Source organism: Leptopilina boulardi, unplaced genomic scaffold (genome assembly GCF_019393585.1).
Source record: "Leptopilina boulardi isolate dan_hultmark-lab unplaced genomic scaffold, ZJU_Lbou_2.1 LbouV2_214, whole genome shotgun sequence".
In the NCBI taxonomy this organism is placed as follows: domain Eukaryota; kingdom Metazoa; phylum Arthropoda; class Insecta; order Hymenoptera; family Figitidae; genus Leptopilina; species Leptopilina boulardi.
This window is the reverse complement of record NW_026137768.1, coordinates 2,793,410-2,820,525: the sequence shown is the minus strand read 5'-3', so window position 1 is coordinate 2,820,525 and position 27,116 is coordinate 2,793,410. Positions and strand designations below refer to the sequence as shown.

Below are 27,116 nucleotides of genomic sequence, written 5' to 3'. Positions count from 1 at the left end.
AATGCTAAATGTATGAAATAAAATGCAAAAATAATAAAAAACTTGAATGCTTTAATTTTTGTTATAAAGGGAATTTGGATATCAAAAGTTAAATGAAATAAATATTTTTTTAAATGAAAATCAAAATTTTAGTAAAATTAAAATTCAAAAATCTTTAACAATTTTTAATATTTTTCATTGCAGACTTTGTATACACTTTTTTCATAATTTTGAACAATCAATTAGATTTTTCGTTGCAAATTTTTTATATACTTTTTTAGATATCCTGTAAACACTTAAGACATTTTGCGATATATTTTTGACACACATGGTTATTATTATAAGGTTCTGTGATATATTGGCAATAATGCCAATTAAGGATAAAAATATCTACAAGATTAACCAGAATATTGATCTGGACATCTTGTAAATTCTTGATGACTTTCTAGAATTAGGGTTTTCTTATTTCAGTGTAACAATCTAGAAAAATTTATCCAAAATTGATCCGGAGGAACTTGGTGACTGCCTGAGGTTGATTTCCTATCGACTTTACAAATTCCCGGGAATTTCCCGGGAATTTCCCGGGAGCGACTCTCGGGAGTGACTCCCGGGAATTTCCCGGGAAATTCCCGGGAACTTTTTCACGTGGGTCTTCATTCAACATTTTTGAATAATAATTAATATTTACTTATTAATATAAAACTGCATTTAACAAAACTTTTCCACGTTTAACTGTTCATGCCTTTTGACGCAAAGTAAAACTGGCGTCACGCCGCAATGCAAAACAGTACCCAAACCTAATTTTCCTCAATACCCAAGAACCCCAGAGGCTTGTTCAAAAAGTCTATTCAAAATTTTTTTAATCCCAAAGGAAATTCCGTCATGAAAAGCAAGTGTATAAGGATATTGTTTGTCTCTATAATGAGTTAAGTAACCAAATAGTTAATATTAGTATAAACAATTTTTAAGTATTTTCAAGCAATAATTTCTTTCAGTGCGGCGATTAAATTTTAATGTAGTTTAAGCTGTTATTTTACGTGTTTATTAAAGTTAAAAGCAAGACGTTAAATTTAAGAAGAAAATATCTTGAACGTGTCGTAGTTCACTATGACAGAGATGGACGTTCTGGGAAGAGTGTTTCGCCGACATTCTAATATATACCATCGAGCTCCCAAGTTGGACCTAACTTAGGTACATGTAGGTCCCTCCTAGCTTCTCCTTAGAATGCAGTCCGTCACGAGCAGAGTGATCTATGCACGCGGTTGCATTCGAGTCGAGAATGCACTATATGCTGACGTAATGTGCACAATTATTACTCACAGTTATCACCATCCTATACGACAATGTTATATAGTATATATGTGTAAGGGAAACATTCACACATGAGGATGCACAACACAAACTTGTATAATACCTAAGATAGGATCACATACATACATTGTAATTGAATTTATTTTCTTGATCCGTATTTGAAAATTTATTGACAAATATCTGTTATTGAAAATATTTCAAACATTATTTAACTGCTGGTTTCATTTTCACATTTGTTTTTGACTTTCATTTGTCAATAAAAAGAGCGTTCTCTACTCTAATCCTTCATACAAAATCTGCTTTCACTAGTGGCTGCAAATAACAAAGGCTTTGTATGAAATGACAAAACTTTTCAATGTACACCGTCATTTCTCGTTCTCATTGATAATTAAAAATGTTCAAACGCACTTACACGTTTGAAATGAAGCTGCTCGGAACTCAACTGGAAGACCCTGGGGGCAATTTTGGGCAGTCAAACGAAAGGCATCGAGGTCAGTGCGATGATTCAAAAAGAGCCAAAGGGGGAGGGAAGGGGTAAAATGATATCGAGATGACTAAAATGACTGGAGGTTTATTTGTTTGTGTGTGTGATCATTAACTAGTGTATATTATGAAGTCGGTGAATAGCAATTGATACCAAAAACACAATTTTCTGTACGAACGATCAAACCCGCATTTGCTCTACCATCACGCACACTCACAATGTATCTCTCTCATACGCAAACATAGTCTCTTTTCTCCACCCTTTACAATTCCGAATCACCCCTTTGCAGAATCTCTACGCTCGACCGCATCGCGATACTCGTGCTGTACATGTTTGCATTTTGACGGTCGGCATTATTGCTACCATTGTTATCATTATTATCGAGCCTACGAATTTACATCCAACCGTTAAAGCCTCTCTACTCTACGATTTACTGGACCAACTGCAACATATATATATATACACACAATCCAATAGCAATCCAAGCCACACATTTCGTGTAAGCCACTTAACGGTAGTCAATTATTGTCAAACAGTAAAAAGGATTTCCATCAATTAAGTATAAGTTATTAATCAACCTTTAATTTTTATATCTTTTTATTCATTCATGCTGCACCGTATTGATTTTGTTAAAACTAATGTTAAGAGTTGTCTAATTATAGAATTGTATTCACATTTTTTTTGGGTGATCTGTTTGCAAAGCACTATATCGATTGGTTTTAAAAACCAATCAATCGCATGCTATTTTTGGGAGAGTTCACTTCTCGGACACCTGTATCAGTTCTTATTTGACGAAAACCTGTGTCAATTCTTATTTGGCGGAAGCCTTGTAACTTTTTAAGTCACTCTCTAAATTTGAATCAGCGGAAAATTGCTGATTGGACAGCTATAAGTATGCAGCTGATTCAAGCAGTATACATTGATAATTAGCGCATATACACTATTTTATCAGTGTACACGGAGAGAAAAATTAGGTTGCAAAACCAGAGACTCTGGTTGAAACTACTTGACCGACGTAGGCGTGAACGCAAGTACCGATACACAAGTAAGTACAATTTGGTAGCCAGGCAGTTTTGGCCTGGCTGTCTCAAGTAGTATCAATTGAGCAGGGAAAAGCTTGGTCGGTATCGCCTGAGAACACCAATAGCTGCAATTAAAGACCTAAGTCAAAACAGCCTGGCTCCCTGGTTATAACTACTTGACTTTATAAGATCAACATGACGACTTAAAAGAAAGCAGTTGGAACTTTTTTTTTCTCTCCGTGTATATACGCTGTTAGAATCAGCTGCATACTTATAGCTGCAAATTAGCGACGTTTCGCTGATTCAAATTTAGAGAGCATTTTAGTTATTATTATTAGTTAAATGTAATTGATGGTTTTCCCTCCTAATATTGCTAGCACATTCAAATTGAATTTCGCGGACTTTCGATAGTTCGCCAAATTCAAAGTGGCGCGTAAGTCGCGTAGCACGACTCGCCGCTTGCTCATTGAGCCTATACTGTGTATTCATCGCGTTTCGAATTATTCTTTAATATACTGTATCAAACGCGATCTTTGTATCTTTTTTATTATATTAAATATAGTAATAGAAGTATTTTATTTATCATAACGATCTGTGTTTTGTCATCAACTTTTAATCTCTATCAATAAAGGAGAATCAACCAGCAAACAGTTTATGGAGAACGATTGACTCATCGCGGTAAGTTTGACCAAGTTTTACAATGATGCTTCGCCTGTCAATAGATGAAATAGACTTGTAACCGCTTCTAAATTTACATGATTTTATATCAATTGACCTGATTACACTGAAAAAAATTTGCTTCGCATTAATGACTATTAACCATAGCAACTTTAAATCTAGTCAGCGTAACCAAGCATCCTAGTCAATTTAGTTATGTAGCTTGGTTAATATTGTCAAAGTCGATTTAGTAGAATTGACCCCTTGTTTCCTAGTTATATTAACTAAGGTGTTTGGTTAATATCGCATGTATCTATAGTCAATTTTGCTAAAGTTTAATTAGTCAAAGTGATTCTAGCCAATGTAACTAAGATACCTGCTTATTCTGATAAGCTTCCCTAGTCATTCCGACTAATTGTCGAAATCAACTTTGACCAAGATTGCCCAGTGGATTCCTCTCGTAACCAGGCAAATTAGTCAATTCCTGGTATAGGGGGGTTAGGAATTTTTTTCAGTGTATGCTCCTTCTAGTGCTTCCTCCGCGAGTCGTACTCGCGATTAAAGTTTTGTTATTAAAATAAAAAAATCTCGCTAAAAGGTCGTCACAACCTGTATCAGTTCTTATTCGTCGGATATCTATGCCAGTTTTTATGCGGCAGCCTAGTGGAATCCAGTTTTGTTGGAAGGGACTTGAGAGGTAAGGCAAGAGGAACCATTATTTTTCAGATTAATTAGATGAAATCTAATTACGATAACAGGTAATAGGTTCCTTTTTCATATTGATACTTCCCTGAACCACATTTTCGCCGGCGAGTGATACCTAAACCTACAAGTCAAAAATAGGAGAGGAAAAGAGGAGAAATATCGCTTACAAAGACCACGTTTTCGCCAAAGATCCGCTTCTCTTGTTGCAACCACCGTAGAGGGAAGTCACTTGTGTAAAACTTTGAAATAGTGAAATAAGTAAATAGCGTTTTCGAATTTCGTCGATCAGATAAGCCTTTTATTTTTGACAATTGCCTATAATTCTTTGCTTTGTGAATTATTATTAACGAGTTACGCGAGACACTTCTTTTTTGCTGTTTGAGTTACTACGATGTTGTTATTTTACTGATTTGAGATAATTATTTTTTGTCAAGATTAACTTGCTGTAATAATCAACTATGAGTCCTGATATTTCTATTCAATATGAATTGTTTTCTTTCGGTATCCTATATTTTGTTATTTTCCCCTTTTCTCTAAGATTAAAAAATTTAGTATTAATAAGAGTCAGTCTCTGAGTTGTCAAAAAGCTTGTAATTAATTCATCACGATCAGATTAATTTAGTTCGAGTAAATATATAGAGAGAGAAAAGCCGTACAGTAACAAATAAATTATTTTTTTAATTTACCACGTTACAAGTTTTAAAGTACAATAATAAAATGAATACAGAAGTGAATATAAATGGAAATAAGATATTTGAATTAGACTCGAATTGATTCGAGGTATATGGATAAACCGTGAGACTAAACAGTATCAAATTCGTTTTAGTGTTGAACGTTGTCGCACACGCACATGATGAAAGCACGCGGTTCATGAAAATAATAATCAATTCACGTGGCGTGCTTGTTGGGCAGAAGGCATTAACGTGGAGTGCGCATCCATGTCGCAATATGATTATCTGAAGCAGCTAATCATGTCGTTTGCAGTATATTTTATGTAAAAAAAATCTTTAATTTAATGAGACGAATTAAACCTGCATTTACAATTCCGACATCTAATGTAAGTAAAAAAAATACAGACAAGCAAAAAAATACTTGTAGCTCATTTTATTTAAATTCTCCAATTCGTATCTCTAGAAAAAAAAACCTTGAAATTACAATTCCTATGTTTTACATATAAAACTAGGTAAAAAAAAAATTGCTACCTCAACATTTTGGATGCTTCGTACAATTTAAATAAAATGAGCCCAATGCCTTTTTATATTTGAATAGCAGAATTAGTGTACTTTTACATTAATACAACAATATATTTTCATGCACAAGTGTCTAAATTCGCAAACGTGTATTTATGAATATCCAATAGTCCGAGCAATAATTTGCACATAATATTTAATCATTCAAAATACATTTGAATGATTAAATATTATATATGTGCAAATATATATAGAAGCTTTTCAATAAGCATTAACATAAAGCAATATATATGAGCAAGTATATAAAATCGGAGGGATAGGGTAAACAAAATTTTGAAGCAATACGAGATGAAAATGATTTTCACCCGACAACTCTGTCGACGCGGTCGAACGTGAAAAATCACATCAAGAAACACGCTCATTGATAATTCAAAACGGACGATAACTTTTCATGCTCATCCGTCGAGTACCGCGCGCGTGCTATCGGTGCGTGAAATGGAAATCGAGCGAAATGAATCCGTGCTTGCACAAGCTAGACAAGTGCAATCGGGAGAGCGAGCGAGAAAGATAGAAGGGTGGAAAAGTGTGAAAGGGATCGCGAGAGATGCTACTTTTGCGAGCGCGCGCCAAATCAGAATCCATTGACTAATGTACTTTTATTCGCTTATTTTGAGTTTTTATTTGCGTATTCCCAATGGGGAGGAATTTCGATGATTCGCTAAATATTTGACCAACTCTTATCGTCAATATTGGTCCAGGGGAGCTAAGCTTTGGATTTAAATATTGGATTAATATTGATCCAAAGATTTGTTACTTCTACAATTTTTTAATGTTATTGTTAACACTTATGAATATAGTAATTTAGTTTCAATTACCAATAGGGAATTAAAAAAACTCATTTACAAAAAAATTTTGTATAAATATTTATGGTTAGCTTTAGTTATTAATAAAAATGATTCTTTAATCAATATTTTATGATACCAGAAATAATGTAATAAATAAAATAATTTCGTATTTGCAATTGATCCAATATTTAAATTTGAGACTTGCGGCATTTTAATATTCAGAAATTAATTAGCTTTATAATTGTATAAAACAAAAAAAATAAAATTTTTATAAACAGATATTGGGCATAATATATTTTCCAAATGCAAAGTTACACGAAATACAAATACATTTTTTTTCACGTGTCAAATTATCTTCTCCCATCGGGATATTTCGTGTGACACGAGTACTTTCGACGAATAGTAAACAAATCGATCTTCTTAAATAAATACCCGCGAAGTTCAAAAAGTGAAGGAATAAGTATAAGATTAAAATCAAAAAGTGACAAAATTGATAATAATAGTCGATAAGTAGTAATTTATAATTCGAAAATTTGTGTAAATTCATGCATCTTTATACATGCATTAGAAGGTTTTGTATGTTAGAAAATATTTTTTCCTTTATTTCTTTTTAATTTAATGAATGTATTTTAATTGTGCTGTCAAAATATTACGTAAATAAATTTCAAAAATATATTGCCAAATAAATATTAAGAAAAATATAAGAATTAAAGTAAAATAGATTTTTTATAACCGAATAATAGCTAACGTGTTGATTTATAATTTTCTTCTTGTATTTTAGATTTTTTCTGCGGTATTTTGACGAATGAAAATTTAATTCGAAGCTTATTTGCAGCTATTATTGTAAGGAATATAATGAAATGTATATTATAAATAAATAATTTATATGTACAATTTTTAACCCTAGAAGGAGTATATGAATTTTCTCACCCTCTAAAGGGTAGCTGGGGTGTCTAGACACCCCCAATTTGAAACTTGTGTAAAAAGGTTTCTATTTGACATAAAACTAATTATATATAGTGATTTTTATTGGTTTTTAATAAGGAAAACAATAGTTTTATTGATTTTTGGATAAAATAAAAATAAGTTGAAAAAAACTTGCAAAAACGAAAAATTTTCCAAATTTGTCGACATTTTAATTTTGCTGGGGTATCTAGACACCCCACTTTCTCCTTCTAGGGTGAATAAAAAATAGATAACAAAATATTAAATTAAGATAGTTAATAAATTCACTTTTTAGTCATTTTTTCCTTCTATTATTTTAATTCTAAAATAAATAGTAAATATTAAAAATATTATTTGTCAAATAATAAAACTTCATTGAATCATTAATTATTAGACTTTATGTTGGTTTATTAATTTCCACAGAATAAAACACTGAAATTTGTTTAATATATTTGAAATATGTTTATTTAAATATAATAATATTCTTGACAATAAATATACAAAAAATATAACTTGAGACACGAGTAAACGCAGTTACTCTGCTGAAGGTTTCTTATAGACTAAATTGCAAACCATACCTGGATCCTGAGGGTGGCTAGGGTAATAAAACGGTTCCTCAGCTTAGACATTGCTATCAGATAACCAATGAAAAACTCTGGGTAACACAACATTTAAAATACATAGAAATATTACTTTCGCAGATGAACAAATCCTAATTCTTCAAAAATTATTCAAATTTTTTTTTTCGTTTGCAAACTGAATTTTATTTAACATCAACTACTATAAATGAAACTAAATGATTGAACGATGTCAGTGTAATAAAACTAAGATTGAATTTAAATGAAAAGAAATATATAGTTTTAAAAGCGAAATGTTATAGAAACTAAGTAATTCTGGACATTTACCGCATTCTTAAAAGCATTTTATCGGGAAGCTAATTTCTACTGACTTAAATCATCATCCTTAACTCAAATTGTTGCGGTTTAATAGCGGTACACATTGATAGAGCTGTCATGTTTTTTTTCATGTGAAGAGAAATTATTTCCCCGTGCGGTAATAATGTTCAATAACAAATTGCCAATGTGATTACTAATGGAAAGTGCAATCGTTTAGAAAAGAGTAAGCAAACGAACCGAAAATGTGTAATCTCAGCTACTGAAACATAAATCTGTCATGATAGAGTGTTTGAAAATAGAAAATTATTAATTTTAAATTACAAAAAAACTTTTGAAAATCTCTAAAAGAAATTCCTAAAGAGACTTGGACATTAGCCTTTTTCTTCACATTACTAATGTACCTTACTAATTTTATTACAAAAGCTACTGTATAATAATCAAATAAGGAAAGAAGATCCTTTTTAAAAAAATGGAGAAAAAAAAGATGACTAATGCTCAACAGGTGTGAAGGAAGTTAGTTGAAAAGTTATCATAATCTCTAACTTTCAAAGTGTTGAAATTTAAACGATATTCGCTTTAATGGAGTAGAAATATATTAAACTTTTTAACTCGTTTAAAAAAATTTTAATTTTCTACTTTCAAATAGGATAATTTATGTTAAATTCATAGAATTCTGCTGGGAGTGGTACATGTTACTAGACATGGCGATAGCACACGCTGTTTCAGAAACTTTGTCTCATCGAACTTTCACACATTTTCTTTGATTCCAATAATAGTATAAATATTTTTCTATCTATATTAATTTTTTATAGATGACATTTTATAAATTAAAATCATGGTCTGGGTCTATAAAAATTAAATCTGATCGCCAATATACTTAAGGCTACAATTGTCTTGTCTTATTTAAATCGAAACTTTTCAAATATTTATTTGTCCTAGATAATTAAAGTAATAATTCTTTCATTTTCCAATATCTTATTATGTCCCAATTCTTTTTTCACTTAATTATATAATCTTTTTTTCTTGTTAATTTATGGTACTTTATTATGTTTGTAATTACATTTTAAGATATTGTAACAAATCAATTATTTAAAATTTTTTAGTAAATCAGAAATTCGATTTAGTGCACATAAAGTGAAAATTTTAGTAATTTTAAGAAATTAATGTCACTCGACATAAATTATTGATAAATTCTTTTTTTATATAAAATATTTCTGCAATTTTACTTTATGTAAAATTGACGTTGTCCCAATAAAAGTAATGATTGGAGCCATCGTCAAATTTTTGTAATCTATTATCTGTAAATACTGAATGATATTTTTTATTTAAACGATAATTAGTCTTGTGTTCCCTATATCTGGTTTGAAGTAGTCTGTAAGTTTTTCCAACATAGGTATTGTCACAGAGCTTTTACATTCTAATTTATAAAGTATATACATTTGTGTTATCCATCGTTTGTAATTTATGTTTTCCTAATTTAATAAAATCTAAAGATGATCCAAGATCAATTTTATGTTGAAATATATTTAAAACATACTAAACAATTACAAAATGTTAATTTTACATCTCTTCATAGTTCTTTTGACCCATTGAACTCTGGCAAAATCGTAAATGCCTGTATTTCGAATGTTGAAACTTCGTATCGTTGATATTCCACGAATTAAAAAACAGTCTTCTTGGGATATGTATTCAGAAATTCGTACTGTGATTGTTTTCGAAAAGAATGGTATATTCTTATGTGAAGATAAAACGCCAGGAGAGTAGAGAGAACATATTGACATCTTTGTATCGGTGATAAAGCATTGCGCTAGCAGTTTTCAGTGGCGTGCAAATCGAAGAGGCCCTCAAGCGTTCGTTAGCAGCAACCCATAGGCAATATAGAAGATGGATAATATGAAATGCAAAAGAGGTATATGACGCCTGTTTGTAGCTAATATGAATATGCAGAAATGCGATGGGTACACGTATAGGCATTTGCAAAACCCCTGATCTGTCTACGCAAGTACAAACGAGTAGAGAGCCAATAACACGTAGGCAAAGACGCCGCGTCGAGCCGATATACTCTCTCTCTCTCTTTCTCTCTCTCACCATCCACCCTCCGTTGTATATGCTCTCCCGATTCGAAGCACCGCGCCCATCTATTGAAGTCTGCGATGACGGGACCCGTCTGTCAGCAGATCAAAGCTGAGGTAAGCTCTCTTTGTGATGCTTTGCCGAGCTGGTATTTAATTATGTATGAGATCGATATTCGGGCCTTCGGCGAGAAGCTACCGCGCACGCTTTTCTCTTATTCCCTCATCCACAGCCAATCCTTTCTAAACTCATCATCTCATTTTTCATTCTTTTCACATGGTTTTCCAAAAACTGATTTTCTCTTTTTCCCTTTACTTCATTTTCTCACATAAACAATGCTGGAGATTTAACGATATCTGTTTCAAGTAAAATTTAAGTGGAAAGGGAAATTAGGTATACTTGAGGTGAGGTGCAATTCCGGGTTTGCAGATTTTGTCAGTGGTACTATTATAGTACTGCGGAAAGCATTAAATTACGTTATTAATTCAATTTTTAATTGTTCAATAAAGTATTAATTTACTTGTTATAATTTCCTATCTTTTTATACTATACCGTGTTTTATTTCCAAATAACCTACCCAGTCTGTTGTAAATACTTAGTTTTTTATATTAAAATTTTTAAGTTAACTGAATATTTCAACTTGTTGCTGGATTCTTGAAAGGTAAAAGAATTAAAATCTCACTGAAGGTGAGGAAAAGAGTCCTTCCCCAAGCACCAGAGGTTATATATAAAATCATACGCAATAAACGGAGAAAAAGTAAAAAATATTTTCTAACTTCATACTGGACGTTAACGATCATCAGCTAGAGTGATATTGTGAACTCATTACACTGAAAAAAAAAATTTATTTACTTGAGTATTATCAAATAAATATTTATTTGAACCAAATAATTTTTTATTTGAATTAAATAAATTGTATTTGAACCAATAATTTCTGTATTTAAAACAAATACCATTTAATTGACTCAAATAATAATTATTTGAGACAAATAAATATTTATTCGATAATAGTCAAGTAATGGAGTATTTGAATCAAATAAATTTTTTTTTCAGTGTACAAACCACGAATACTTATATACCTTAACCGATTGTTGTGTTGCTTATGAGAAAGGAAAAACACTGCCATCTGTCGGATATCTGAAGTGTTAATGTGGCGCGGAATTTAAACTGCGTGAATTAACTTTTAATTCTTTATTAACCATTTTTTTTATTGACTTTTATATTTTTTGTTTTAATTTTAGCCTGATGTCCAAAGTTTTATTTGATAATTTTTTTTTGTGATTTCTAAATAGTGGAAAGATTATAGAAAATGATTAAGGCACCCGAGGGTATACACCAGAGAAGATATAGAATAAAACGAGTGTCATTCAAGTCTGAAACTTGGCATACGCGCGTCTATTTCATCTTAGATAGATGGACAGGCGAACATGTTAAACTGGCAGAAAAATGACGCATGTCTGATCCATCCCATGTCCTGTGTTCTCTACTATCATCCGCGTTCTCCTTTCTTTGTTTTCCATCAAGGAAACGTGGATAGATTGTATAAAGTAGGAGAATTGTGACAGAAAGTCATACTGTACTGTCACACGTCAATTAAATGTTTTATCAAATTTCATTGAGTATTCTTCTGGAAAATGAAAAGATAAATATAAGATATTCGATTCTCTTATATAATTCATATATATCATAAAGAACAAATAGCTTTGATGAATTATTATATTTACTTAAATTATAAATACATAATTTATATATTACTTTATCTAATACTATTTAATTTATTCATTCAATTTTATTTAAATTATTATTAATTTAAATATTAATAATTTAATATTATTATTAAACATTAATTCTGATGAGGAAACCGTATTTTTTCTGTTCTAAAATTTGTTAAAATAATTAATTATTAATATTAATATTAAATGTAGTTAAAATTGTATTAAATTGTAAATTAGTTTTTTAAATCATACTGATTGTTCAGAATTTATAGTCTGAATACGTATATGAAATTTGTTTTACTGACCTGTTAAGAATTTTTCAAGAATATTAATGTTTTTATTTGCTTGCGTGAATTTCAGTTAGCTCAGAACTATTGAGAGAAGCGAATCCCTTTTCATTTTTTATTTCTGTATCAGTAGTACTTTATAGTTTTTTTTATAATTAATAATTCATTGACAGAGGGGAATTTTGTATATATTTTTTACATCAATAATTAGGTGACAGCGGTGGGATTTCTTCAATTTTTTAGCTAGTTATTAATTTAGTAATAGCGGCGGAATATTGGATATTTTTTGGATTAGTATAATTAGGTTACAACGGTGGGATTTCTTCAGTTTTTTGGCTAGTTATTAATTTTGTGACAGTGGCAGGATTTCGAATACTTTTCAGATTCGAGTAATTCGGTGACAGCGGTGGGATTTTATAGTTTTTTGGCTAAGTTATTAATTTAGTAACATCGGCTGGGTTTTTGACATTCTTGAAATGAATAATTTAGTGACAGCGGTGGGATTTTAATTCTTTTATCTTTCAAGAATCCAGCAACAAGTTCAAATATTTAGTTAAGTTTAAAAATTTAAATATAAAAGAAAAACTAAGTATTTTCAACACTGTCTGACCAAAAAAAAGAAAAAAAAGCACCTATTATTATTTTTCCGTTTATAGTTAAATAGATATGCGCAAAAATAGTCATTTTTTTGACACCTTGTATATCGAAATTAAACATAAAATTCACGAGACCTGAAAACCTATAATCGAAAAGGCACCGCTCTGTAGATAATGCGAAAGCTGCAAAATCACGCACTGAAAAGTCCTCTTTCGACGACTGATCCACTGTGATCTCTACTGCTTGGAATCGCAATCACAAACGGATATGACTCACGTCGATAGTATATGCCGCTTCTGAGTGAGTGCACACATTCAGTTTAAGCGATCTCGAATGACGAATGTGTACGTAGAAAACTCCTCGGAATCAAGCCAATTGAGACTTGTAAACTGAATTTATATTTCTCACATATTTTTATAATTTCAAATAATTATAAAAATCATTAATTTTTTTTAATTATTATTATTATTTTACTATTATTGCCATTAACAAAAAATATCTGCTTTTTTATTTTCAAAATTTATTTCCTAATAATGTATATATATATATATATATATATCAAAGCTCGAAACAAAATGCAAATAATATCGATATTATTTGGAAACATTTTCCAATCGAATTTTAGGACATTTAGTCAGAGACAAAAAAAAAAAATGTTTGATGAATTTTTTCAGAGAATCATAAATTTTGCGAGGAAGGTATAAACGTCATGGATTAAACATACGAATATAAATGGCAAAACAGAAAGCACAATTTGTCACATAGGCATGATTTTGCCAGAAATCATCGGACACCCCGAAGCGACAATAACTATAGAGAGAGATAGGTGTATATATATTTTAAAATATATCTTCCGTATACTCCCACGTTGGTTTATCAATCATTCGCTTGAAATATACAGAGTGCGTCATCGAGTATGTACATATACGGCAGAATTCGAGACGAGTTTTGAAAAAAAAAAATTCACGAAAACACATGTAAGTACTCGACACAGTATTTCACACGCGCGCGATAGATCGGGCGCAGAGTGAGAGAGAAAATGGAACATAGGAGAAAAACAATCATTCATTATACTTCGTCATTCTCAATTCGAAAATTGTTTTTTTTTACATTCAATCACAATTTTGTTTCTCACACTGAGAAAAATAATTTCGTAATAATAAGAAAATAATTTAGTTGAGCTTTTTTAGTTGGCGTTACTAAAATATGGTTGTCACAACAGAATAGAAAGTGGCAATAAATCGGAAAGTTTAGTTGGCTCTACCAAAAAATATATTTGAAGCTTTCATGTTTACGAACTAAATAGTTTGGTTCCCAGTACTAAATAGCTGACATGCTGTATTGCGCACGCGCTCTTCTCGTAAATATGGCGTCGCTTCCCATTCACGGGATGTCAACATTAACCATATGTCGTTCGCGTCGTGAAGTTTCAGTGTTGAAGTTTTTATGTTTTTCAGACATTTTTTAAAAAAAAAAGTTTGTGTAGTGAAAATAAATAAATAAAACTTGTTACAAGAACGAAAGTTTTTTTCCAGCTTTTATACATTGTGAAAATGATTTAATCTCAAATTGTTAGTAGGATTCGTAGAGTAGTGGTCAGCGTTCTCGACCAGCGTTGCGTAGTCTGAGGGTTCGAGCCCCAGCAGTGTTAGGTTTTTTCCGCGATAGGAATTAATTTAAGTAGGCATAGGTAGGTTATATAAAGAGAAAAGGGTGAAACAAAAAAATAAGTTGGTTGAGAAAACAAAAAAAAATTTTCATTTAACTAAATTTTTTATTTGCTTAAAAACAATAAGTTAGTTGTGCAAAACAAAAAATTTGGTAGACCGAACAAAATGATTCAACGAAAAAATTTAGTAGCCCGAACCAAACGGATTAGTTGCACATATATCAAATAAAAAATTTGGTAGAAAGAACCAAACTTTGGTAGATGATACTAAACATTTTTCTCAGTGCAATATTATTAAAAATAATAGTAATATATAATGTAACTTGAAGAAACTGACAAATTTTGAGGTTATGTTAAATTAGTTAAAATATTTAATTCGAACCATTTAAATTTTAGAGTTTTCTATAGAAAAATCTAAATGGGCAGTTTCGTCCAATTCTTCCAACTGTAGGTCAATTTTACGGTGCGTTGGGTATATTTTTTATGTTGAAGAGAATTAATAATTAATTAATTAATTATTAATAGTTTTCATACAATTAATAATTAAATAATAATTATTATCATACGTTTATTTTTATTCGCTTTATGATTAGCATATTTTCTTTTATTTGAAGCTACTTTATTAATATGTGGTTGATATATTCGGTTTTTGTCACCTTCATACAGTCACTTAGTAAACTCCGCTTGCTCAATCTAAACAATAAATTACATAGGTTAATTTAAACATATGAAATATGTCAAATAAAATTATTATCCAACCAAAAAACATTATTATTATCACAATGTTAATCACAATTAAAAAATGCAAGTTATTAATTTTTGGTTTACTTCAGAAACAAGAACAAGACTATACTTTTTCGAAGTATTTTGAATCCGAATCTGACCTCAGAATTGGCCTAGCACGTCAGGTTTTCTAACCTAAAAGTGCAGAGAAGAGGCATTTTTTGTCCATATTTGAGGTTGTGTGACTATCATTTTTTTCAAAAAGGTCGTTACAGCATCTAAAAGAAGTCTTACCCTTTAAAATGCATTTTGTTTAAAAAAATTTTTATTTGATTCTAAATTATCGTCATTTGAATTTTCTGAGTGGTGACAAATGTTTCAATATTCGTGTATCAGATAATGCTTCGAAAAAATTCAAATAACGATAATTCAGAGGCAAGTAATGATTTTTTAAACAAACTGCATGAAGAGTAGTACCTTCAGATGCTGTAACGACGATTTTTTAAAAAAAATATATAATTTAATGTTACACGACTTCAAATAGGGCCAAAAAAACGTCTTTTCTACACTGTCAGATTAGAATATCTCGAAAACCTGAAGTACTGCATCAATTCTAAAGTCAGATTCCGATTCAAAATGCTTCGGAAAAGCAGTTCTTGGTTCTTAAGTAGACAAAAATTTTGTTGGCCTATGTTATTGTCATTTTACTAATCACCCACCAAAATTATTTCTTTCACCATCTTTCTATGGTAAATTTGAAAACTTTGATGATTAATACTTTGATAAATAAAAACTACCGTTGTTGCAGTTGACAAAGTACTGACCGAAAAAGGATCTTTGGAATGGGATTAAAAGTAAACAGAATAAATATTAAAATTGTGGAGGAAAAAGTAAATAGTGTTTTCACAACTATAAAACTGATTCTAGTTCGCAGGTGACAACAAAGTGGCACTGAGTCTCGACGAAGAGAAATGACGCAAGGGAAAATAGAGAGAGAGAGAGAGATGAAGATCAACTGACAAACAGCCAAGAAGTGATCACAAAGCATTGTGGATGAAACATGAAAACATGATCAATTGCAGAACGCTTGGACGGTACGAGAGCGTGACATTTGGATAACACACACAGTAAACTAGGAACTGCAGCCACGTTGTATTCGCGATCGCACTTTTGAATATATACACATGTGATATTGTTGGCACACGAGAGTACAATATGAAAATTATTTTCGAGTCCGATTCTGTGGCACACTCGAAAAATAACTGACCTATACCATTAACGAACATTTCTCTTCTCTTTAACCACTTCATATTCAGCAAAACTTATTTCCACTTTTCTTCACTATAAATATTTAAATAAAACACTGATGTGGGCAATCTTTCATAACACGAGAATTTACAAAAAAATAATCAGATTTAGTAAAGAAACCAAGTTTAGAAAAATAAACATCGATCACACACTTCGCATTCTTATACACGCTATAAATTATTTAAGCAAACATACTTATTGACAAGGAACAGTCATTTTCGAAATAGCTCTTAGCAAATATTTTTCTTTTTGAAAAATTTATATTTAAAAATTGAAATTCTAAAATCATGTCAAAAAAAGATTTTAAAACATATTTTCAAAGTTGGTTAATATATAAAATTAAATTAAACGATAAAATTGAATTGATAAACTGATATGATAAGATCGGAAAATAGGAAGTGAATATATATTGAATTGCAGAAATTAATGCTTCAAAATTGTATCATGTATAAATAAATATATGTTCTAAATGTTTGTTTGCAAATGAAAGCTTCTTTTGTGCTTCGAGTCTTCGATATCGATAATATATAGGACTTACATCCAATACTGTCATTTGATTCAATCGTCAGCGCACCTTTGTCAAGCATCGGCAGACAGAACAAGTGACAGGACGTCTTCGATCAACTGAAATACAATCCACTTTGTCCGGATTCGATCTCATTATTTTTTCACATCATTTCAATCTACATTTCATCTCTGTGGCCAAATTGAGAATGTTTTCTTTTTATATGAGCTGACTTCTTATATCAGCAATTAATAATAATAATGATTTAAATTATTTTTAAATTTCTTCTGTTCGAATAACTGAATGGTATACTCATTTTTGAAAGAAAATTCAAAGTTTTGAACTATCAGTTGATCAGGATTGTAACTGAATAAACCAAAATACTGTACATTATTAATTTACACTATACGTTCTTTTCCAACACGTTTTTACCAAAAACACTGTTACTAAAATTGGATTTTTAACTTTCCGGCCAAACATGGTTAAGAAAGTAGCACTAAAATTTATATTCGGATACTATAAACAACACTTCTTCAGAAATTTCTCGTTTTGCACGTGTTCGTGGTAAGGACACATAGAAAAAGTCTGATGTTGCAGCAAACTATTTGCTGTCACATCAAATTGCGTTAGCTAATATAGGGACAGCGAACAAATTTGCTGTGGGGTCAAAAAAGTTTGCTGTGACAGTAAATTTTTATAAATTAGATATTATTTAAGGCAGCAAACTTTTTCGTCGTCATAGCAAAAAATTTAGCTGTAATTGTTAATTTTGATAGATCCGATAGCATAAACATTAGTTAGCATCTGTAAGCATTTTCTTTCTTTTCGTGCACGATATTATTAATTAATTTGAAGCAGCTTGTTTAGTATATATTCAGACACAAGCACGAAAGTTTTAAAACTGACACAAGAGATCTACAACCTAATTTTAACTACACGCAAAAAAAAGAATTGCTTACAGATGCTAACTTATATCGGATCTATCAAAATTAGTAACCACAGCTAAATTTTTTACAATGACAACGAAAAAATTTGCTGTGATAAACTTAATTTTATAAAATTTACAAACTTTTCTGACCCCACAGCAAATTTGTTCGCTCTCCCTATATTAGATAACATAATTTAATGTGGCAGCAAACTGATGTTTGCTACCGGACCTATCAAAATTAGTAACCACAGCTAAATTTTTTGCAATGACAACGAAAAAATTTGCTGTGATAAACTTAATATTAAAAAATTTACAAACTTTTCTGACCACACAGCAAATTTGTTCGCTCTCCCTATATTAGCTAACATAATTTAATGTGACAGCAAACTGATGTTTGCTACCGGACCTATCAAAATTAGTAACCACAGCTAACTTTTTGCTATGATAAATTTAATTTTTTAAAATTTACAAAAATAAATAGCAAACTTATTGGCTGTCCCTATATTAGCTAACGTAATTTGATGTAGCAGCGAACTGACGATTATTATCGGAGTTATCAAAATTAGTAACCACAGCTAAATTTTTTGCTGTGACAACAAAAAAGTTTGCTGTAATAAACTTAATTTTTTAAAATTTACAAACTTTTTTGACCCCACAACAAATTTGTTCTATATTAGCTAACGTAATTTGATGGAACAGCAAAAATTTACCTCCCACAGCAAACTTTTTCAAAAACACAAAGTTGCTGCTGTTATTTGATAATATTATATATGAAACATCAATCAAGCGAATAAAATTTTTCATTGGAGAAAATTTGGCCACCTGTCACAAGAACTTTTGTTTACACAATTTCTCAAAAAAGAAAAACAAAAATGAAAATGTCTGATTAAAGGCTTGAAACCATTCATCCACTTTTGCAACAATACCCATTGTCCCCGCGCTTCCCCGAACTGACAAAAAAAAAAAAAAAAAAAAATCGCATCGATTCACTGGAAACGAAAAAAAAACCACGAGTGCGTAGAGAATGGGTTGTGAGTATTCTTCTAATCGTGGATGTGCATCTCTTCACTGTCACAATCAATTCAAACACCACGCGACTTTACGTCTACTCATTCCCGCCTTTCGCGTTCTTTACAATTTCTACCACACACCATATTTTTTTTCACAATTCACAGACACGATAAAAAAAATTCTATAATTTTTTATTCAAAATTCATAATTTTCGAAAATTACTTTTTTTCAATCAAATAACTATAGAATTTCTAGAAGTTTTGTCACATCATCCCGATACAATTTTGTTCTGGTATTAATAAATGAAGAAAAAAGGTTGTATTGTATATGACATCACTATGCGAAGCAGATAAGAATTCATTACCACTCGAGAGGCTATAGAGTTACGTCAATTTAAATCTTATCTAATTCCGATAAAGAAAATATATATTTCAAAATAGAATTCAGAATTTGCAAAAAAAAAATGTTAAAAATCCACTCACCACTAGTAGTGGTAGGCAACGTAATCCGAAGCAGCTGTAAAAAATTAAGGGCGTTCAGACCAAGGCGCAAGTGATCCGATAGTCGGAATTCTAAATCCACTTTCCACCTTAGTGGCACCATATCACATGAATCCACTAAAAAAACTGTTTTGACACTGAGCACATCACGATGAAAACAAATATCAAGTTTCGTTGAATCAGTCAAACCGATTCATATTTTTTTCATTTAAAAAAAAAATTGATTATAAAAATTTATAAATTTTATTTTCAAACATTTTTTAAATTTAATTTTTAAACATTTGTAAATTTAATTTTGAAATTTCATTGTGAAATTTCAAAAATTAAAATTCAAGTAAAAATCAACATGAGTGAGATTGCCACTTGTGTCACAATGAATAACTTTGTCAATCACGACCGGGGATGTCGCCCGCGTAGGTCAATAAAAAAAATGACATACATCCTAACGCAACGGCAGCACGTGGCGCACTGACGGCTCCGCGACTCATATCCCCACCACCGTTGCCTTTTTCCCTACCCACCCAACCTAAACATTATTTCTCCTTACCTCTCCGTCCCGCGACCCTGACCTATCCCCACCACTAGGGTGGAGCGCCGCGTTTCTCCCCCACCATCTGCTTTCCACCCACGCCCCCATCTCACTTATCGCTAGTCCAGTCGGTCTCTCTCTCACTCTCCTCTCCTTCCTTCTCTTTCTCCTCCCGTTTGATCCCTCTCTCTTTTCACTTCTATCACGCCTTCTCTCGATCCTTCTGTCTATCTTCGTCCACGGATTTCCGCAAGTTTGCTGCAGCAATTTCCAAGTAGCAAGGTTCTGTCTAGTTTTCCAACTTTTTTTTGCCCCCTACGTCACACGCTCCTACTCGTATTTTCTTCTCATTCACCAACTTCAAGATATACAAGATTTAAGTGACACTATTGCGTATATTTACTATCTCAAGTAATCTGGATTGGTTGATAACAATTTTTTTATACAGTAATACTGAGGTTAATTGTAAGATAAAAATTTAATTTATTTTTGTAACGTAACTAAAAATTAAGCTGAAAGAAATTGGTTTAAGTACCATCTAAATTTGAATTCCTGATATTTCACATAGTTGGGATTATTCAACTGAATTACTTTAGTAACATTTGCACTGAAATTCAGTAAAAAAATTTACTGCTTGAAACAGTCGAATCTGTTTTACCGATTGATGATAATGCAGATTTTACTCATTGAAACAAATCAGAACTGTTTTACCGATTGGTGTTAATGCTGATTTTACTTGTTGAAACAATTTAATCTGTTGTACTGGTTGAAGATAATGCAGATTGGATTTATTAAAACAGTCAAATCTGTTTTACTGATTGATTATGATGCAGATTTTACTGTTTGAAACAAATTAGAACTGTTTTACCGATTGGTGTTAATGCTGATTTTACTTGTTGAAACAGTTGAATCTGTTTTACCGGTTGATGATAATGCAGATTTTACTGATTGAAAAAGACAAAACTGTTTTACTAATTGATGATAATTCACATTTTACTTACTGACACAATCAAATCTGTTTTACCGATTGACGATAATGCAGATTTTAATGATTGAACTAGTCAAATCTGTTTTACCGAATGATGATAATGCATACTTTACTCATTGAAACAAATCAGAACTGTTTTACCGATTGGTGCTAATGCTGATTTTATTTGTTGAAACAGTCAAATCTGTTTTACCGATTGACGATAATGCAGATTTTAATGATTGAACTAGTCAAAACTGTTTTACCGATTGATGATACTGCAGATTTAATTTCTTGCAACAGTCAAATATGTTTTTACTGATTGAAATATTTTAAACTGTTTTACCGATTGACGATAATGAAGAGTTTACTGTTTGAAACAATCAGAACTGTTTTACCGATTGGTTATACTGCAGATTTTAATGATTGAAACAGTAAAACCTTTTTTACCGATTGATGATAATATAGATTTGACTGTGACTATGAATGCCAATTAGAATTAGTGGAACTAAAAAATTATTTTTTAAAAGTTACATATATTTATAGTATATTACAAATTTTCTGGAATGTATTAGACATTTTTAGATACAATAAATAGAGTTTAAAAGAAAAATATTTTTAAATAAGTTAAAATTCTGAACAAATAATATTCAATACGGAATTGGCATTTTATAATATTCTAATGTAACATATTAAAAATCGGAAATATATTAATAAATTACAAAGTTTTTTTCTTTTTACATTTTTTTTACAATTATGAATCTTGAACACTCACTTATATTTTTAACAATGGTTTTTCTCTTAAAGTGAATAAGTTGCAACGTTCGTATAGAATAACATTTCTGCTATCATAATTGACAATTAAAAGAAAAATTGTTTTAAAAATATATTTCCTAAAGAATTATTTACTCAAATGTTTTCAATATATTTTACTTTATTACTAGCACAACTATAAGGCAAGATGCAGCGCATGTCATAAATCTACTCCACACAAATGTCGAAGTTTAAAATCGTGGAAACCCAAAAATATTCTTTTTTTCTAAACTTTTTCTTGTCTACAGATATATATATATATATAAATAACTTTGACAGATCAGTTGAAAAAAATACCTTTAAAGTTGTAAATCACTAGTAAGAATAGAAAAAATATTGCAAAAAAAAGGACGGTGTATATACAACTCTTATTGAATTGCCGTTGACAAAAGGGTTCTTTTTTTATTGTTATAAGCCTGTAAAAGTAAAAGCCCAATGGAACAATTCGATTAGCTGTAAATTGGAGCAGTCTTAAGACTTAAAAGTAGTTTTTAATATTGCAGAAAATTTTTCACTATGTTTGAACGCTATATTGGGTCCGCTATTTTAAATTTTTTATATATATTATTATATAATATATTTGAAATTCATTATATTTAAAATTTTAAATATATTTTATCGCCATATTGGATTTGTCATTTTGAATTTTTTAATTTTGACATCAAATTTGGATTTAACGACCCTAAAAACCTTAATATAGCTATTGATACACAAATTGAATTAGGTTTAGTAATTTTTTCCATATCCACTTTCACCATTCCACTTTATCCTTACACTTGCACTTACGCCATTTTACCTTTGCCATTCCATTTTCACTTTCATTTTTAACAGTCCCATTTTATAATTCTATTTTCACTTTCGTGAAAGTCGAACAGTGAAAGTGGAAGTGGAATAGGGAATCTGGAATGGTGAAAGTGGAAATGAAAATGAATGCTAAAGGTGTAAGTAAATTAAATTACATAATCGATCAAAACTGTTTTACCGATTGATGATAATGCAGATTTTTCTTATTAAAACAGTCAAATCTGTTTTACCGATTGATGATAATACAGATTTGACTTAAATCAGTTATAATTCGACTAAATTATAGTGAAAATGTTACTCAAGTAATTAGTGACTAAATATTAGCTATTTCATCCACTAATTTAGATTTCACTGATTCCTCCTGTTCCCTATTTAATGTAAATGAAAAATAATACAAAATCTGAAAATATTAGAACGCATAATTTTCTTCAATAAATAGGTCAATTAATCCACATTTTGATTTAAATAAATATTTATTCCAGTGTAGGAGTCTGTTGGGCGGCCAGTTTGTTGACAGAAGTATAAGGATGTTCGAAACGAGGGGGAGGGGGGAGAAGGGGGCGTCCAGATCGGTAAGGGGTTGGCAGACGGCGAACAGAACGAACGGACAGGTCGCTTATTTATGGCAACCATACTTCAGATATATGAACTGGTTCCCGTTGAAAGTTCGGGGTGCATCTTTCCAGTTGAAAATGTATAGAGAGGTGTCCTGCCGCTCGCTTTCAGCGCAAGATTTGCGAGGGGTCACCTTAATGTAATATTGAATGAGCTTCATTTTTTTTCTCCGTCTCGTGTAGTCCAACTTCTCGATCAACTTTACATTCGCGTCTTCTTGACTTCTTTTTTTTACACTCATTTTTCGTATGTATAACTAAATTAAAATACGCAATTTCTTTTTTTTAGTCGACCAAAAAGTTGAAAAAAAAATAAATTCTCATCAAAAGACATCGAAAAAAAAACTTTAATCCTTTATCTTCAACTTCAATTTCTCCCGCTGACAATCAAACAATAAAACTGATCATCTCATCCACTCTTGCTCGATTTCCCTGGGGAGACAAAACTACTCATCAAGCATAAGTGACGAGACCCTTTTGTCTTTTATAACTCTAAGATCCGATAGTTAATTTATATTTAGAAGATGGTTTGTAATATTTGCAAAGAATCTGAACGGGAGGTGAGATGTGAAGGTGGTTTCTGTAGGGAGAGAGAGAGAATGGGATCATAGTTACGAAATGCCATGATGGGGATGTTGTGGATAAGAGGAACGAGGTGAGGGGGGGTATAGTTGGAGAAGAGGAGGGGAAGAGCGATGGAGTAGATAAATAGATGGATGGGCAATATTATAACTCACTGGCTGTCATCCTGTACGACCGAGTCAGGCTGCTAATCAGACCCTGGCCGCTCTCGCCCCTTTGCCGACCCTTCACGAAAAATGGATTTATTGCCGCACTCCTCGACTTCGGCACGCTATCGAGCTCCCTGATCCGTAGAACGTAACCATCGTCGTTCTGCCATTCGCATTGGTCCCCTCTTATTTTTCCTCCCTCCCCCCATGAAAAACTCCAAAATCTGCTCTCTATTCTCCTTTTTTTCCATCCCCTCCCAAGGAACCACTTTCAATTCAATGACGCGGAAATATAATTGCGTAATGAAAAAAATGAACTAAAATTCTAACATTTCTGAATACTCGTATATGAAATAATATATAAAGAATGATATAAAGAAAGACGACAATTGTAGGAAAAGAGTTGTGAGTGTGCACAGATGTACCAAGTGAAACGAGTATAGAGGGCAGAGAGATGTGAGAGAGCAAAGTATCCGCGTAGGTGAATGTGTGTGTGTTTATTCAACGAGATTTATTACCGAACTCCTAATGCTTTAAGGAATGGAGGGAGTGATGAGGGGTTCGCTCCCCTTTTCTTCTCCTTCTACTTCCCCTCTCGCCGATTTCTTTGCCAACCCCTTCGCAATGCTCACGGCACTCACGTCGTCACTACTCGTTCCAAGGCACTATATCAGCCGAGAACTTCTACGCCATTCCGAGTTTCTCGCCATCGATTTCAGTCGAAGATCCGTTTCATTTCGAATTACATATTCCCAGCCTGCACGTGTACCAAGAATTATCTTTCGAACCTTATGACTTGCATATAGTCATTCATTTCAATTTTATTTATGTACCTATATATAGTACACTCGTAATTGTTCAAAACATCATAGTGGAGGAAAATGTACCACGAATTTCAACATACTGTCATTATGTAATTTCATTTCCACTTCCACTTTTATCATTTCACATTCATCATTTCATTTACACTTTCATTGTGCACTTCCACTTTCATCATCCACTTCCACTTTTACAATTTCATTTACATTTCCACTTTCACTTCCATTTTTATTATCCATTTCCCCTTATACTATTCCACTTCCACTGTCCTAATTCCACTTTTACTTTCACTTCCAGCATTTTCATAATCCACTTCCTCTTATACTATTCCACTTTCACCATCCTAATTCCACTTTCACTTTTCCATTTTTATTATCCATTTCCCCTTATACTATTCCACTTCCACTGTCCTAATTCCACTTTCACTTTCACTTCCAGCATTTTCATAATCCACTGAAAGTCGAACAGTGAAAGAGGAAGGGGGAAAGTGGAAATGGAACGGTAATAATATTGGAATAAAGGAAATGAAATATTACATAATAGACTATTTGTATCAGTAAAATTTTAGTCATCTTTAATGCAAATTCAATTTTTTTTTCTTTTGAAATTCAAATAAATTCAATAACTATGTTGTATCTTTACGTGCGGACTACTAATTTAATCGCTATATTGTTAAAATCAAATGCATTTTATTTTTTGTATTATTATTTTGTTACCCATTTATGGTCCAAAAATCTGGACTGCGGGGAATATACATAAATAAATAAATAGTTGGTATTTATCAGTTGCACAAAGAAAAATATAAAGTAACTTTTACTATACTGACAAAGTAAAAGCTAAATTGCTCGAAACTTCTGCGCATCTCTTGCAACTTTTGCTCCGAAAATAAAAAAAATTACTTCTAAAAAATAAATAGTTTTTTAGAAATAGTTTTTTTTTACTATTTCCGGAGCAAAACTTACTGAAATTTCCGACAGGGAGTTGATTATGTAATTCCATTTCCATTCCCAATTTTTTCTAATTTTCATTTCCACTTTTTCTAATTTTCATTCCTACTTCCATTTCTACATCCATTTTTTCTAATTTTCACTCCCACTTCCATTTCCATTTTTCCTAGTTTTCATTGCCACTTCCATTAGGAAAATTAGAAAAAGTGGAAGTGGTAATGGAAGTGGGAGTGAAAATTAGAAAAAGTAGAAATGGAAATGGAATTACACTAACTTCTTTAGTAAGACTATTCTATATTAAATAGTAAAACATTACTAAACAATTAAGTAATTTTTTTACTATCAATTAGTAATTATTGACTGAAATTTGAATTAGTGAGAATTTATTTGCTAATTCAAAATCAGTAAAAATTTTCACTAATTTTTAGTAAAATATTACTATTTTATTTAGTAGTATTTTTTTCTATCGAAGTTTTAGTGAAATTTTTTACTAATTTTTAGTCTAAATAAAATGCCAAAAACTTAGTAGAAATTTCCATTAATTTTTATTTAAATATTACTATTTGATTTAGTAATATTCTTTTCACTAAAAATGTAGTAGAAAATGGCTAAAAATTAATAGAAATTTACACTAATTTAAAATAGTGAACGAATTCTCAATAATTCAAATTTATGAAGTAGTTTTCTACAAAGTTAATATTAAAAGAAAAAAATTTTGAATTTCGAAAAATGTTGACGTTTTTAAACACTATCTAATATGTTTCCATAAAAACTCAAAAAAAAACAGATTTTTCAAATTGATTAAACTTAAAAAATAGTTTGTCCTCCAAAAATGTCAAAAATAAATAAATAACTGGTTAACTTAACCTCACTTTATCAAAAAAAAAAAAAAAAAAAAAAAAATACAAACAAAAATTCCCCAACCATAAACTTATGACAGTTTTCACCAAAGCATTTCTTTTATATATATAAACTTCGAAAGAAACATTTTTGAAAATGTAAAGAATTTCTATAGAGCAGATAATGTATGAGTGATGGCCAAGCTGAGAAAGTCATATAACCAGGAAATTATTCATCCTGTTAAGAAAGTAAATTAACCAGCAGCTAACGGTTTAAGTCCTGTAAACCCCAAAATATACCATGCTACTGTGTGCGGTGAAACCGATGAATGAGCGACAATTTGTATAGCGATTCTTCGTCGGTCCAGTCCATTGTTGACCCTCACCTCTCAAGAAAGTAGGGTTATACATACATACATCGAAAAAAAATTCTTGTTTTGAGAGGATTCCTCTTATTTTGTTTTAACCCATCTAGAGAAAAATATTTTTTCCTCTAGGTGGCTTAAAACAATGTCCTCTAAATTTGAGAGAACTGTCCTCTATGTACATATAATTATTCCTCTCAATATAAGAGGAAACCAAAGAAATTATTTATTATTAAACCAAAGAAATTGTAACTTCTGAGAATATTATTGTCATTCTGAAAAGATTATTCTGAATTTAAGAGGAATGTTATTAAAGTAGTCTACGATCCTCTTAAAAA

General features: G+C 31.1%; 2 protein-coding genes across 4 annotated transcripts in view; one reads left to right on the top strand and one right to left on the bottom strand.

The window, feature by feature from the left end:
* Positions 1 to 27,116, top strand: part of LOC127279035 (zinc finger protein 160-like) — a 252,806-nt gene that overhangs the window by 24,911 nt on the left and 200,779 nt on the right. Inside the window, exon 1 of one of the 2 annotated variants that reach the window (XM_051301129.1) lies at positions 7,003 to 7,036. The exons of the other annotated variant lie outside the window; for it this stretch is intronic. The gene's annotated coding sequence lies outside the window, so the exon portion shown is untranslated. Of the gene's footprint in view, positions 1 to 7,002; positions 7,037 to 27,116 lie in introns of those variants that run through there. 2 annotated transcript variants of the gene reach the window in all.
* The window catches only part of LOC127279034 (protein tiptop), a 219,982-nt gene that overhangs the window by 99,752 nt on the left and 93,114 nt on the right, over positions 1 to 27,116 (bottom strand). The window contains exon 1 of one of the 2 annotated variants that reach the window (XM_051301118.1): positions 19,333 to 19,814. The exons of the other annotated variant lie outside the window; for it this stretch is intronic. The gene's annotated coding sequence lies outside the window, so the exon portion shown is untranslated. Of the gene's footprint in view, positions 1 to 19,332; positions 19,815 to 27,116 lie in introns of those variants that run through there. 2 annotated transcript variants of the gene reach the window in all.